Raw genomic sequence first — 15,342 nt, 5'->3', positions numbered from 1 at the left:
ATTGAGTTTTAAATTCTAGTTCGCACATCATCTAGTTAATGTATTGTGGATAAATGTATTTGCAATTGTTTGAAGTCTTATTCAACAACAATTTATGTATTATTATTATTTATTTATATATTAATTATTGATTTTTAAAATCTAGTTTGCAGATCATCTAGTTAATGTATAGTGGATAAATGTATTTGCAATTGTCTGAACTCTTATTCAACAACAATTTATGTATTATTATTATTTATTTATAATATATTAATTATTGATTTTTAAATTCTAGTTTTGGGTTCAACTAATCTATCTATAGGTGACTAATGTATTTGAGGTTGTCTGAAGTCTTATTCGTCAACAAATTATGTTTTTTCTTAATTTGAAATGATGTACACCAAAAATGGAAATGTTAATATCAAAGTATTTATTGACTTCTAAATTCTAGTTTTGCGTACAACTAATCTATCTATAGTTGACTAATGTATTTGCAATTGAATAAAGTCTCATTCATCAACTTATTATGTTTTTTATAAATTTAAAATTATGTAACCCAAGACTAAAAAATGTTCATATAAGCGTTAATATTGAGTTCTAATTTCTAGTTTTCTGAACATCTAGTTAATTTATACTGGATAAATGTATTTGCAATTGTCTGAAGTCTTATTTAACAACATATTATGCTTTTTTTTAATTTGAAATGATGTACCCCAACAATGAGTAACGTTAATATTAACGTACTTATTGATTTTTAAATTCTAGTTTTGGGTTCAACTAATCTATCTATAGGTGACTAATGTATCTACAATTGTCTGAAGTCTTATTCGTCAACAAATTATGTTTTTTTTTAATTTGAAATGATGTACCCCAACAATAAAAAATATTAATTTAAGCGTAATTATTGAGTTTTAAATTCTAGTTTGCAGATCATCTAGTTAATGTATAGTGGATAAATGAATTTGCAATTGTCTGAACTCTTATTCAACAACAATTTATGTATTATTATTATTTATTTATAATATATTAATTATTGATTTTTAAATTCTAGTTTTGGGTTCAACTAATCTATCTATAGGTGACTAATGTATTTGAGGTTGTCTGAAGTCTTATTCGTCTTATTCTTATAGTGGATAAATGTATTTGCAATTGTCTTAATCGTCGAAAAATTATATTTTTTTTTAATTTGAAATGATGTACCCCAACAATAAATAACGTTAATTTTACGTAATTATTGATTTCTTAATTCTAGTTATGGGTTCAACTTATCTATCTATAGGTGACTAATGTATTTGCAGTTGACTAAAGTCTTATTCAACAACAATTTATGTATTATTATTATTTATTTATATATTAATTATTGATTTTTAAATTCTAGTTTTGGGTTTCAACTAATCTATCCATAGGTGACTAATGTATTTGAGATTGTCTGAAGTCTTATTCAACAACAATTTATGTATTATTATTATTTATTTATATATTAATTATTGGTTTTTAAATTCTAGTTTTGGGTTTCAACTTATCTATCTATATGTGACCAATGTATTTGCGATTGTCTGAAGTCTTATTCAACAACAACTTATGTGTTTTTTTTATTTGAAATGATTTACCCCATCAATGGAAATGTTAATATCAAAGTATTTATTGACTTCTAAATTCTAGTTTTGCGTACAACTAATCTATCTATAGTTGACTAATGTATTTGCAATTGACTTAAGTCTTATTCGTCAACTTATTATGTTTTTTATAAATTTAAAATTATGTAACCCAAAACTAAAAAATGTTCATATAAGCGTTAATATTGAGTTCTAAATTCTAGTTTTCTGATCATGTTGTTTATGTATAATGGATAAATGTATTTGCAATTGTCTGAAGTCTTATTCAACAACAATTTAAGGTTTTTTTAATTTGAAATGATTTTCCCTAATAATGAAAAATGTTAATATTAACATAATAATTGAGTTCTAAATTCTAGTTTTCTGAACATCTAGTTAATTTATAGTGGATAAATGTATTTGCAATTGTCTGAAGTCTTAATCGTCGAAAAATTATATTTTTTTTTAATTTGAAATGATCTACCCCAACAATAAATAACGTTAATTTTACGTAATTATTGATTTCTTAATTCTAGTTATGGGTTCAACTTATCTATCTATAGGTAACTAATGTATTTGCAGTTGACTAAAGTCTTATTCAACAACAATTTATGTATTATTATTATTTATTTATATATTAATTATTGATTTTTAAATTCTAATTTTGGGTTTCAACTAATCTATCCATAGGTGACTAATGTATTTGAGATTGTCTGAAGTCTTATTCGTCAACAAATTATGTTTTTTTTTAATTTGAAATGATGTACACCAACTATGGAAATGTTAATATCAAAGTATTTATTGAGTTCTAAATTCTAGTTTTGCGTACAACTAATCTATCTATAGGTGACTAATATATTTGCAATTAACTATAGTCTCATTCATCAACTTATTATGTTTTTTATAAATTTGAAATTATGTAACCCATGACTAAAAAATGTTCATATAAGCGTTAATATTGAGTTCTAAATTCTAGTTTTCTGAACATCTAGTTAATTTATAGTAGATAAATGTATTTGCAATTGTCTGAAGTCTTAATCGTCGAAAAATAATATTTATTTTTAATTTGAAATGATGTACCCCAACAATGGATAATGTTAATATTTACGTAATAATTGAGTTCTAAATTCTAGTTTTTCTGATCATCTAGATAATGTTTAGTGGATAAATGTGTTTGCAATTGTCTGATGTTTTTTTTTAATTTGAAATGATGTACACCAAAAATGGAAATGTTAATATCAAAGTATTTATTGAGTTCTAAATTCTAGTTTATCTGATCATCTAGTTAATGTATAGTGGATAAATGTGTTTGCAATTGTCTGATGTTTTTTTTTAATTTGAAATGATGTACACCAAAAATGGAAATGTTAATATCAAAGTATTTATTGACTTCTAAATTCTAGTTTTGCGTACAACTAATCTATCTATAGTTGACTAATGTATTTGCAATTGACTAAAGTCTTATTCGTCAACTTATTATGTTTTTTATAAATTTAAAATTATGTAACCCAAAACTAAAAAATGTTCATATAAGCGTTAATATTGAGTTCTAAATTCTAGTTTTCTGATCATGTTGTTTATGTATAATGGATAAATGTATTTGCAATTGTCTGAAGTCTTATTCAACAACAATTTAAGGTTTTTTTAATTTGAAATGATTTTCCCTAATAATGAAAAATGTTAATATTAACATAATAATTGAGTTCTAAATTCTAGTTTTCTGAACATCTAGTTAATTTATAGTGAATAAATGTATTTGCAATTGCCTGAAGTCTTAATCGTCGAAAAATTATATTTTTTTTTAATTTGAAATGATCTACCCCAACAATAAATAACGTTAATTTTACGTAATTATTGATTTCTTAATTCTAGTTATGGGTTCAACTTATCTATCTATAGGTGACTAATGTATTTGCAGTTGACTAAAGTCTTATTCAACAACAATTTATGTATTATTATTATTTATTTATATATTAATTATTGATTTTTAAATTCTAGTTTTGGGTTAAACTAATCTATCTATAGGTGACTATTGTATTTGAGGTTGTCTGAAGTCTTATTCGTCAACAAATTATGTTTTTTTTTAATTTGAAATGATGTACACCAAAAATGGAAATGTTAATATCAAAGTATTTATTGACTTCTAAATTCTAGTTTTGCGTAGAACTAATCTATCTATAGTTGACTAATGTATTTGCAATTGACTAAAGTCTCATTCATCAACTTATTATGTTTTTTATAAATTTAAAATTATGTCACCCAAGACTAAAAAATGTTCATATAAGCGTTAATATTGAGTTCTAAATTCTAGTTTCCTGAACGTCTAGTTAATTTATAGTGGATAAATGTATTTGCAATTGTCTGAAGTCTTATTCATCAACATATTATGTTTTTTTTTAATTTGAAATGATGTACACCAACAATGGAAATGTTAATATCAAAGTATTTATTGAGTTCTAAATTCTAGATTATCTGATCAACTAGTTAATGTATAGTGGATAAATGTGTTTGCAATTGTCTGATGTTTTTTTTTAATTTGAAATGATGTACACCAAAAATGGAAATGTTAATATCAAAGTATTTATTGACTTCTAAATTCTAGTTTTGCGTACAACTAATCTATCTATAGTTGACTAATGTATTTGCAATTGACTAAAGTCTTATTCATCAACATATTATTCTTTTTTTTTAATTTGAAATGATGTATTCTAACAATGAATAACGTTAATATTAACGTAATTATTGATTTTAAAATTCTAGTTTTGGGTTCAACTAATCTATGTATAGGTGACTAATGTATCTACAATTGATTCAAGTCTTATTCATCAACTTATTATGTTTTTTATAAATTTGAAATGATGTAACCCAAGACTAAAAAATGTTCATATAAGCGTTAATATTGAGTTCTAAATTCTAGTTTTCTGAACATCTAATTAATTTATAGTAGATAAATGTATTTGCAATTGTCTGAAGACCTAATCGTCGAAAAATAATATTTTTTTTTAATTTGAAATGATGTACCCCAACAATGAATAATATTAATATTTACGTAATATTTGAGTTCTAAATTCTAGTTTTTCTAATCATCTAGATAATGTATAGTGGATAAATGTGTTTGCAATTGTCTGATGTTTATTTTTAATTTGAAATGATGTACACCAAAAATGGAAATGTTAATATCAAAGTATTTATTGACTTCTAAATTCTAGTTTTGCGTACAACTAATCTATCTATAGTTGACTAATGTATTTGCAATTGACTAAAGTCTCATTCATCAACTTATTATGTTTTTTATAAATTTAAAATTATGTCACCCAAGACTAAAAAATGTTCATATAAGCGTTAATATTGAGTTCTAAATTCTAGTTTCCTGAACGTCTAGTTAATTTATAGTGGATAAATGTATTTGCAATTGTTTGAAGTCTTATTCATCAACATATTATGTTTTTTTTTAATTTGAAATGATGTACACCAACAATGGAAATGTTAATATCAAAGTATTTATTGAGTTCTAAATTCTAGATTATCTGATCAACTAGTTAATGTATAGTGGATAAATGTGTTTGCAATTGTCTGATGTTTTTTTTTAATTTGAAATGATGTACACCAAAAATGGAAATGTTAATATCAAAGTATTTATTGACTTCTAAATTCTAGTTTTGCGTACAACTAATCTATCTATAGTTGACTAATGTATTTGCAATTGACTAAAGTCTTATTCATCAACATATTATTCTTTTTTTTTAATTTGAAATGATGTATTCTAACAATGAATAACGTTAATATTAACGTAATTATTGATTTTAAAATTCTAGTTTTGGGTTCAACTAATCTATGTATAGGTGACTAATGTATCTACAATTGATTCAAGTCTTATTCATCAACTTATTATGTTTTTTATAAATTTGAAATGATGTAACCCAAGACTAAAAAATGTTCATATAAGCGTTAATATTGAGTTCTAAATTCTAGTTTTCTGAACATCTAATTAATTTATAGTAGATAAATGTATTTGCAATTGTCTGAAGACCTAATCGTCGAAAAATAATATTTTTTTTTAATTTGAAATGATGTACCCCAACAATGAATAATATTAATATTTACGTAATATTTGAGTTCTAAATTCTAGTTTTTCTAATCATCTAGATAATGTATAGTGGATAAATGTGTTTGCAATTGTCTGATGTTTATTTTTAATTTGAAATGATGTACACCAAAAATGGAAATGTTAATATCAAAGTATTTATTGACTTCTAAATTCTAGTTTTGCGTACAACTAATCTATCTATAGTTGACTAATGTATTTGCAATTGACTAAAGTCTCATTCATCAACTTATTATGTTTTTTATAAATTTAAAATTATGTAACCCAAAACTAAAAAATGTTCATATAAGCGTTAATATTGAGTTCTAAATTCTAGTTTTCTGATCATGTTGTTTATGTATAATGGATAAATGTATTTGCAATTGTCTGAAGTCTTATTCAACAACAATTTAAGGTTTTTTTAATTTGAAATGATTTTCCCTAATAATGAAAAATGGTTATATTAACATAATAATTGAGTTCTTAATTCTAGTTTTCTGAACATCTAGTTAATTTATAGTGGATAAATGTATTTGCAATTGTCTGAAGTCTTATTCATCAACATATTATGTTTTTTTTTAATTTGAAATGATGTACTCCAACAATGAATAACGTTAATATTAACGTAATTATTGATTTTTAAATTCTAGTTTTGGGTTCAACTAATCTATCTATAGGTCACTAATGTATCTACAATTGTCTGAAGTCTTATTCGTCAACAAATTATGTTTTTTTTTAATTTGAAATGATGTACCCCAACAATGAAAAATATTAATATAAGCGTAATTATTGAGTTTTAAATTCTAGTTTGCAGATCATCTAGTTAATGTATAGTGGATAAATGTATTTGCAATTGTCTGAACTCTTATTCAACAACAATTTATGTGTTATTATTATTTATTTATAATATATTAATTATTGATTTTTAAATTCTAGTTTTGGGTTCAACTAATCTATCTATAGGTGACTATTGTATTTGAGGTTGTCTGAAGTCTTATTCGTCAACAAATTATGTTTTTTTTTAATTTGAAATGATGTACACCAAAAATGGAAATGTTAATATCAAAGTATTTATTGAGTTCTAAATTCTAGATTATCTGATCAACTAGTTAATGTATAGTGGATAAATGTGTTTGCAATTGTCTGATGTTTTTTTTTAATTTGAAATGATGTACACCAAAAATGGAAATGTTAATATCAAAGTATTTATTGACTTCTAAATTCTAGTTTTGCGTACAACTAATCTATCTATAGTTGACTAATGTATTTGCAATTGACTAAAGTCTTATTCATCAACATATTATTCTTTTTTTTTAATTTGAAATGATGTATTCTAACAATGAATAACGTTAATATTAACGTAATTATTGATTTTAAAATTCTAGTTTTGGGTTCAACTAATCTATGTATAGGTGACTAATGTATCTACAATTGATTCAAGTCTTATTCATCAACTTATTATGTTTTTTATAAATTTGAAATGATGTAACCCAAGACTAAAAAATGTTCATATAAGCGTTAATATTGAGTTCTAAATTCTAGTTTTCTGAACATCTAATTAATTTATAGTAGATAAATGTATTTGCAATTGTCTGAAGACCTAATCGTCGAAAAATAATATTTTTTTTTAATTTGAAATGATGTACCCCAACAATGAATAATATTAATATTTACGTAATATTTGAGTTCTAAATTCTAGTTTTTCTAATCATCTAGATAATGTATAGTGGATAAATGTGTTTGCAATTGTCTGATGTTTATTTTTAATTTGAAATGATGTACACCAAAAATGGAAATGTTAATATCAAAGTATTTATTGACTTCTAAATTCTAGTTTTGCGTACAACTAATCTATCTATAGTTGACTAATGTATTTGCAATTGACTAAAGTCTTATTCATCAACATATTATTCTTTTTTTTTAATTTGAAATGATGTATTCTAACAATGAATAACGTTAATATTAACGTAATTATTGATTTTTAAATTCTAGTTTTGGGTTCAACTAATCTTTGTATAGGTGACTAATGTATCTACAATTGATTCAAGTCTTATTCATCAACTTATTATGTTTTTTATAAATTTGAAATGATGTAACCCAAGACTAAAAAATGTTCATATAAGCGTTAATATTGAGTTCTAAATTCTAGTTTATCTGATCATCTAGTTAATGTATAGTGGATAAATGTATTTGCAATTTTCTGAAGTCTTAATCGTCAAAAAATTATATTAATTTTTAATTTGAAATGATTTACCCAAATAATGAAAAATATTAATATTAGCGTAATTATTGAGTTTTAAATTTAAGTTCGCAGATCATGTAGTTAATGTATAGTGGATAAATGTATTTGCAATTGACTAAAGTCTTAATCGTCAAAAAATTTTAATTTTTTTAATTTGAAATGATGTACCCCAACAATGAATAACGTTAATTTTACGTAATTATTGATTTCTTAATTCTAGTTTAGGGTTCAACTAATATATCTATAGGTGACTAATGTATTTGAGATTGTCTGAAGTCTTATTCGTAAACAAATTATGTTTTTTTTTAATTTGAAATGATGTACACCAACAATGGAAATGTTAATATCAAAGTATTTATTGAGTTCTAAATTCTAGTTTTGCGTATAACTAATCTATCTATAGGTGACTAATGTATTTGCAATTGACTAAAGTCTTCTTCATCAACTTATTATGTTTTTTATAAATTTGAAATGATGTAACCCAAGACTAAAAAATGTTCATATAAGCGTTAATATTGAGTTCTAAATTCTAGTTTTCTGAACATCTAGTTAATTTATACTGGATAAATGTATTTGCAATTGTCTGAAGTCTTATTCATCAACATATTATGTTTTTTTATAAATTTGAAATGATGTAACGCAAGACTAAAAAATGTTCATATAAGCCTTAATATTGAGTTCTAAATTCTAGTTTTCTGATCATGTAGTTTATGTATAGTGGATAAATGTATTTGCAATTGTCTGAACTCTTATTCAACAACAATTTATGTATTATTATTATTTATTTATAATATATTAATTATTGATTTTTAAATTCTAGTTTTGGGTTCAACTAATCTATCTATAGGTGACTAATGTATTTGAGGTTGTCTGAAGTCTTATTGGTCAACAAATTATGTTTTTTTTAATTTGAAATGATGTACACCAAAAATGGAAATGTTAATATCAAAGTATTTATTGACTTCTAAATTCTAGTTTTGCGTAGAACTAATCTATCTATAGTTGACTAATGTATTTGCAATTGACTAAAGTCTCATTCATCAACTTATTATGTTTTTTATAAATTTAAAATTATGTCACCCAAGACTAAAAAATGTTCATATAAGCGTTAATATTGAGTTCTAAATTCTAGTTTCCTGAACGTCTAGTTAATTTATAGTGGATAAATGTATTTGCAATTGTCTGAAGTCTTATTCATCAACATATTATGTTTTTTTTTAATTTGAAATGATGTACACCAACAATGGAAATGTTAATATCAAAGTATTTATTGAGTTCTAAATTCTAGATAATCTGATCATCTAGTTAATGTATAGTGGATAAATGTGTTTGCAATTGTCTGATGTTTTTTTTTAATTTGAAATGATGTACACCTAAAATGGAAATGTTAATATCAAAGTATTTATTGACTTCTAAATTCTAGTTTTGCGTACAACTAATCTATCTATAGTTGACTAATGTATTTGCAATTGACTAAAGTCTTATTCATCAACATATTATTCTTTTTTTTTAATTTGAAATGATGTATTCTAACAATGAATAACGTTAATATTAACGTAATTATTGATTTTTAAATTCTAGTTTTGGGTTCAACTAATCTATGTATAGGTGACTAATGTATCTACAATTGACTCAAGTCTTATTCATCAACTTATTATGTTTTTTATAAATTTGAAATGATGTAACCCAAGACTAAAAAATGTTCATATAAGCGTTAATATTGAGTTCTAAATTCTAGTTTATCTGATCATCTAGTTAATGTATAGTGGATAAATGTATTTGCAATTTTCTGAAGTCTTAATCGTCAAAAAATTATATTAATTTTTAATTTGAAATGATTTACCCAAATAATGAAAAATATTAATATAAGCGTAATTATTGAGTTTTAAATTTAAGTTCGCAGATCATGTAGTTAATGTATAGTGGATAAATGTATTTGCAATTGACTAAAGTCTTAATCGTCAAAAAATTTTAATTTTTTTAATTTGAAATGATGTACCCCAACAATGAATAACGTTAATTTTACGTAATTATTGATTTCTTAATTCTAGTTTAGGGTTCAACTAATCTATCTATAGGTGACTAATGTATTTGAGATTGTCTGAAGTCTTATTCGTAAACAAATTATGTTTTTTTTTAATTTGAAATGATGTACACCAACAATGGAAATGTTAATATCAAAGTATTTATTGAGTTCTAAATTCTAGTTTTGCGTATAACTAATCTATCTATAGGTGACTAATGTATTTGCAATTGACTAAAGTCTTCTTCATCAACTTATTATGTTTTTTATAAATTTGAAATGATGTAACCCAAGACTAAAAAATGTTCATATAAGCGTTAATATTGAGTTCTAAATTCTAGTTTTCTGAACATCTAGTTAATTTATACTGGATAAATGTATTTGCAATTGTCTGAAGTCTTATTCATCAACATATTATGTTTTTTTATAAATTTGAAATGATGTAACGCAAGACTAAAAAATGTTCATATAAGCCTTAATATTGAGTTCTAAATTCTAGTTTTCTGATCATGTAGTTTATGTATAGTGGATAAATGTATTTGCAATTGTCTGAACTCTTATTCAACAACAATTTATGTATTATTATTATTTATTTATAATATATTAATTATTGATTTTTAAATTCTAGTTTTGGGTTCAACTAATCTATCTATAGGTGACTAATGTATTTGAGGTTGTCTGAAGTCTTATTGGTCAACAAATTATGTTTTTTTTAATTTGAAATGATGTACACCAAAAATGGAAATGTTAATATCAAAGTATTTATTGACTTCTAAATTCTAGTTTTGCGTACAACTAATCTATCTATAGTTGACTAATGTATTTGCAATTGACTAAAGTCTCATTCATCAACTTATTATGTTTTTTATAAATTTAAAATTATTTAACCCAAGACTAAAAAATGTTCATATAAGCGTTAATATTGAGTTCTAAATTCTAGTTTTCTGATCATGTTGTTTATGTATAATGGATAAATGTATTTGCAATTGTCTGAAGTCTTATTCAACAAAAATTTAAGGTTTTTTTTAATTTGAAATGATTTTCCCTAATAATGAAAAATGTTAATATTATCATAATAATTGAGTTCTAAATTCTAGTTTTCTGAACATCTAGTTAATTTATAGTGGATAAATGTATTTGCAATTGTCTGAAGTCTTAATCGTCGAAAAATTATATTTTTTTTTAATTTGAAATGATGTACCCCAACAATAAATAACGTTAATTTTACGTAATTATTGATTTCTTAATTCTAGTTATGGGTTCAACTTATCTATCCATAGGTGACTAATGTATTTGCAGTTGACTAAAGTCTTATTCAACAACAATTTATGTATTATTATTATTTATTTATATATTAATTATTGATTTTTAAATTCTAGTTTTGGGTTTCAACTAATCTATCCATAGGTGACTAATGTATTTGAGATTGTCTGAAGTCTTATTCGTCAACAAATTATGTTTTTTTTTAATTTGAAATGATGTACCCCAACAATGAAAAATATTAATATAAGCGTAATTATTGAATTTTAAATTCTAGTTCGCACATCATCTAGTTAATGTATTGTGGATAAATGTATTCGCAATTGTCTGAAGTCTTATTCAACAACAATTTATGTATTATTATTATTTATTTATATATTAATTATTGATTTTTAAATTCTAGTTTTGGGTTCAACTAATCTATCTATAGGTGACTAATGTATTTGAGATTGTCTGAAGTCTTATTCAACAACAATTTATGTATTATTATTATTTATTTATATATTAATTATTGGTTTTTAAATTCTAGTTTTGGGTTTCAACTTATCTATCTATATGTGACCAATGTATTTGCGATTGTCTGAAGTCTTATTCAACAACAACTTATGTGTTTTTTTTATTTGAAATGATTTACCCCATCAATGAAAAATTTAAATATTATCGTAATAATTGAGTTCTAAATTCTAGTTTCCTGATCATGTTGTTTATGTATAATGGATAAATGTATTTGCAATTGTCTGAAGTCTTATTCAACAACAATTTAAGGTTTTTTTAATTTGAAATGATTTTCCCTAATAATGAAAAATGGTTATATTAACATAATAATTGAGTTCTTAATTCTAGTTTTCTGAACATCTAGTTAATTTATAGTGGATAAATGTATTTGCAATTGTCTGAAGTCTTATTCATCAACATATTATGTTTTTTTTTTAATTTGAAATGATGTACTCCAACAATGAATAACGTTAATATTAACGTAATTATTGATTTTTAAATTCTAGTTTTGGGTTCAACTAATCTATCTATAGGTCACTAATGTATCTACAATTGTCTGAAGTCTTATTCGTCAACAAATTATGTTTTTTTTTAATTTGAAATGATGTACCCCAACAATGAAAAATATTAATATAAGCGTAATTATTGAGTTTTAAATTCTAGTTTGCAGATCATCTAGTTAATGTATAGTGGATAAATGTATTTGCAATTGTCTGAACTCTTATTCAACAACAATTTATGTGTTATTATTATTTATTTGTAATATATTAATTTTTGATTTTTAAATTCTAGTTTTGGGTTCAACTAATCTATCTATAGGTGACTATTGTATTTGAGGTTGTCTGAAGTCTTATTCGTCAACAAATTATGTTTTTTTTTAATTTGAAATGATGTACACCAAAAATGGAAATGTTAATATCAAAGTATTTATTGACTTCTAAATTCTAGTTTTGCGTAGAACTAATCTATCTATAGTTGACTAATGTATTTGCAATTGACTAAAGTCTCATTCATCAACTTATTATGTTTTTTATAAATTTAAAATTATGTCACCCAAGACTAAAAAATGTTCATATAAGCGTTAATATTGAGTTTTAAATTCTAGTTTCCTGAACGTCTAGTTAATTTATAGTGGATAAATGTATTTGCAATTGTCTGAAGTCTTATTCATCAACATATTATGTTTTTTTTTAATTTGAAATGATGTACACCAACAATGGAAATGTTAATATCAAAGTATTTATTGAGTTCTAAATTCTAGATTATCTGATCAACTAGTTAATGTATAGTGGATAAATGTGTTTGCAATTGTCTGATGTTTTTTTTTAATTTGAAATGATGTACACCAAAAATGGAAATGTTAATATCAAAGTATTTATTGACTTCTAAATTCTAGTTTTGCGTACAACTAATCTATCTATAGTTTACTAATGTATTTGCAATTGACTAAAGTCTTATTCATCAACATATTATTCTTTTTTTTTAATTTGAAATGATGTATTCTAACAATGAATAACGTTAATATTAACGTAATTATTGATTTTTAAATTCTAGTTTTGGGTTCAACTAATCTATGTATAGGTGACTAATGTATCTACAATTGATTCAAGTCTTATTCATCAACTTATTATGTTTTTTATAAATTTGAAATGATGTAACCCAAGACTAAAAAATGTTCATATAAGCGTTAATATTGAGTTCTAAATTCTAGTTTATCTGATCATCTAGTTAATGTATAGTGGATAAATGTATTTGCAATTTTCTGAAGTCTTAATCGTCAAAAAATTATATTAATTTTTAATTTGAAATGATTTACCCAAATAATGAAAAATATTAATATAAGCGTAATTATTGAGTTTTAAATTTAAGTTCGCAGATCATGTAGTTAATGTATAGTGGATAAATGTATTTGCAATTGACTAAAGTCTTAATCGTCAAAAAATTTTAATTTTTTTAATTTGAAATGATGTACCCCAACAATGAATAACGTTAATTTTACGTAATTATTGATTTCTTAATTCTAGTTTAGGGTTCAACTAATCTATCTATAGGTGACTAATGTATTTGAGATTGTCTGAAGTCTTATTCGTAAACAAATTATGTTTTTTTTTAATTTGAAATGATGTACACCAACAATGGAAATGTTAATATCAAAGTATTTATTGAGTTCTAAATTCTAGTTTTGCGTATAACTAATCTATCTATAGGTGACTAATGTATTTGCAATTGACTAAAGTCTTCTTCATCAACTTATTATGTTTTTTATAAATTTGAAATGATGTAACCCAAGACTAAAAAATGTTCATATAAGCGTTAATATTGAGTTCTAAATTCTAGTTTTCTGAACATCTAGTTAATTTATACTGGATAAATGTATTTGCAATTGTCTGAAGTCTTATTCATCAACATATTATGTTTTTTTATAAATTTGAAATGATGTAACGCAAGACTAAAAAATGTTCATATAAGCCTTAATATTGAGTTCTAAATTCTAGTTTTCTGATCATGTAGTTTATGTATAGTGGATAAATGTATTTGCAATTGTCTGAACTCTTATTCAACAACAATTTATGTATTATTATTATTTATTTATAATATATTAATTATTGATTTTTAAATTCTAGTTTTGGGTTCAACTAATCTATCTATAGGTGACTAATGTATTTGAGGTTGTCTGAAGTCTTATTGGTCAACAAATTATGTTTTTTTTAATTTGAAATGATGTACACCAAAAATGGAAATGTTAATATCAAAGTATTTATTGACTTCTAAATTCTAGTTTTGCGTAGAACTAATCTATCTATAGTTGACTAATGTATTTGCAATTGACTAAAGTCTCATTCATCAACTTATTATGTTTTTTATAAATTTAAAATTATGTCACCCAAAACTAAAAAATGTTCATATAAGCGTTAATATTGAGTTCTAAATTCTAGTTTCCTGAACGTCTAGTTAATTTATAGTGGATAAATGTATTTGCAATTGTCTGAAGTCTTATTCATCAACATATTATGTTTTTTTTTAATTTGAAATGATGTACACCAACAATGGAAATGTTAATATCAAAGTATTTATTGAGTTCTAAATTCTAGATTATCTGATCATCTAGTTAATGTATAGTGGATAAATGTGTTTGCAATTGTCTGATGTTTTTTTTTAATTTGAAATGATGTACACCTAAAATGGAAATGTTAATATCAAAGTATTTATTGACTTCTAAATTCTAGTTTTGCGTACAACTAATCTATCTATAGTTGACTAATGTATTTGCAATTGACTAAAGTCTTATTCATCAACATATTATTCTTTTTTTTTAATTTGAAATGATGTATTCTAACAATGAATAACGTTAATATTAACGTAATTATTGATTTTTAAATTCTAGTTTTGGGTTCAACTAATCTATCTATAGGTGACTAATGTATTTGCAGTTGACTAAAGTCTTATTCAACAACAATTTATGTATTATTATTATTTATTTATATATTAATTATTGATTTTTAAATTCTAGTTTTGGGTTTCAACTAATCTATCCATAGGTGACTAATGTATTTGAGATTGTCTGAAGTCTTATTCGTCAACAAATTATGTTTTTTTTTAATTTGAAATGATGTACCCCAACAATGAAAAATATTAATATAAGCGTAATTATTGAATTTTAAAT

This window comes from Metopolophium dirhodum, unplaced genomic scaffold, assembly GCF_019925205.1.
Source record: "Metopolophium dirhodum isolate CAU unplaced genomic scaffold, ASM1992520v1 scaffold1, whole genome shotgun sequence".
In the NCBI taxonomy this organism is placed as follows: domain Eukaryota; kingdom Metazoa; phylum Arthropoda; class Insecta; order Hemiptera; family Aphididae; genus Metopolophium; species Metopolophium dirhodum.
The sequence above is the reverse complement of the archived record's forward strand: the minus strand, read 5'-3'. Positions refer to the sequence as shown.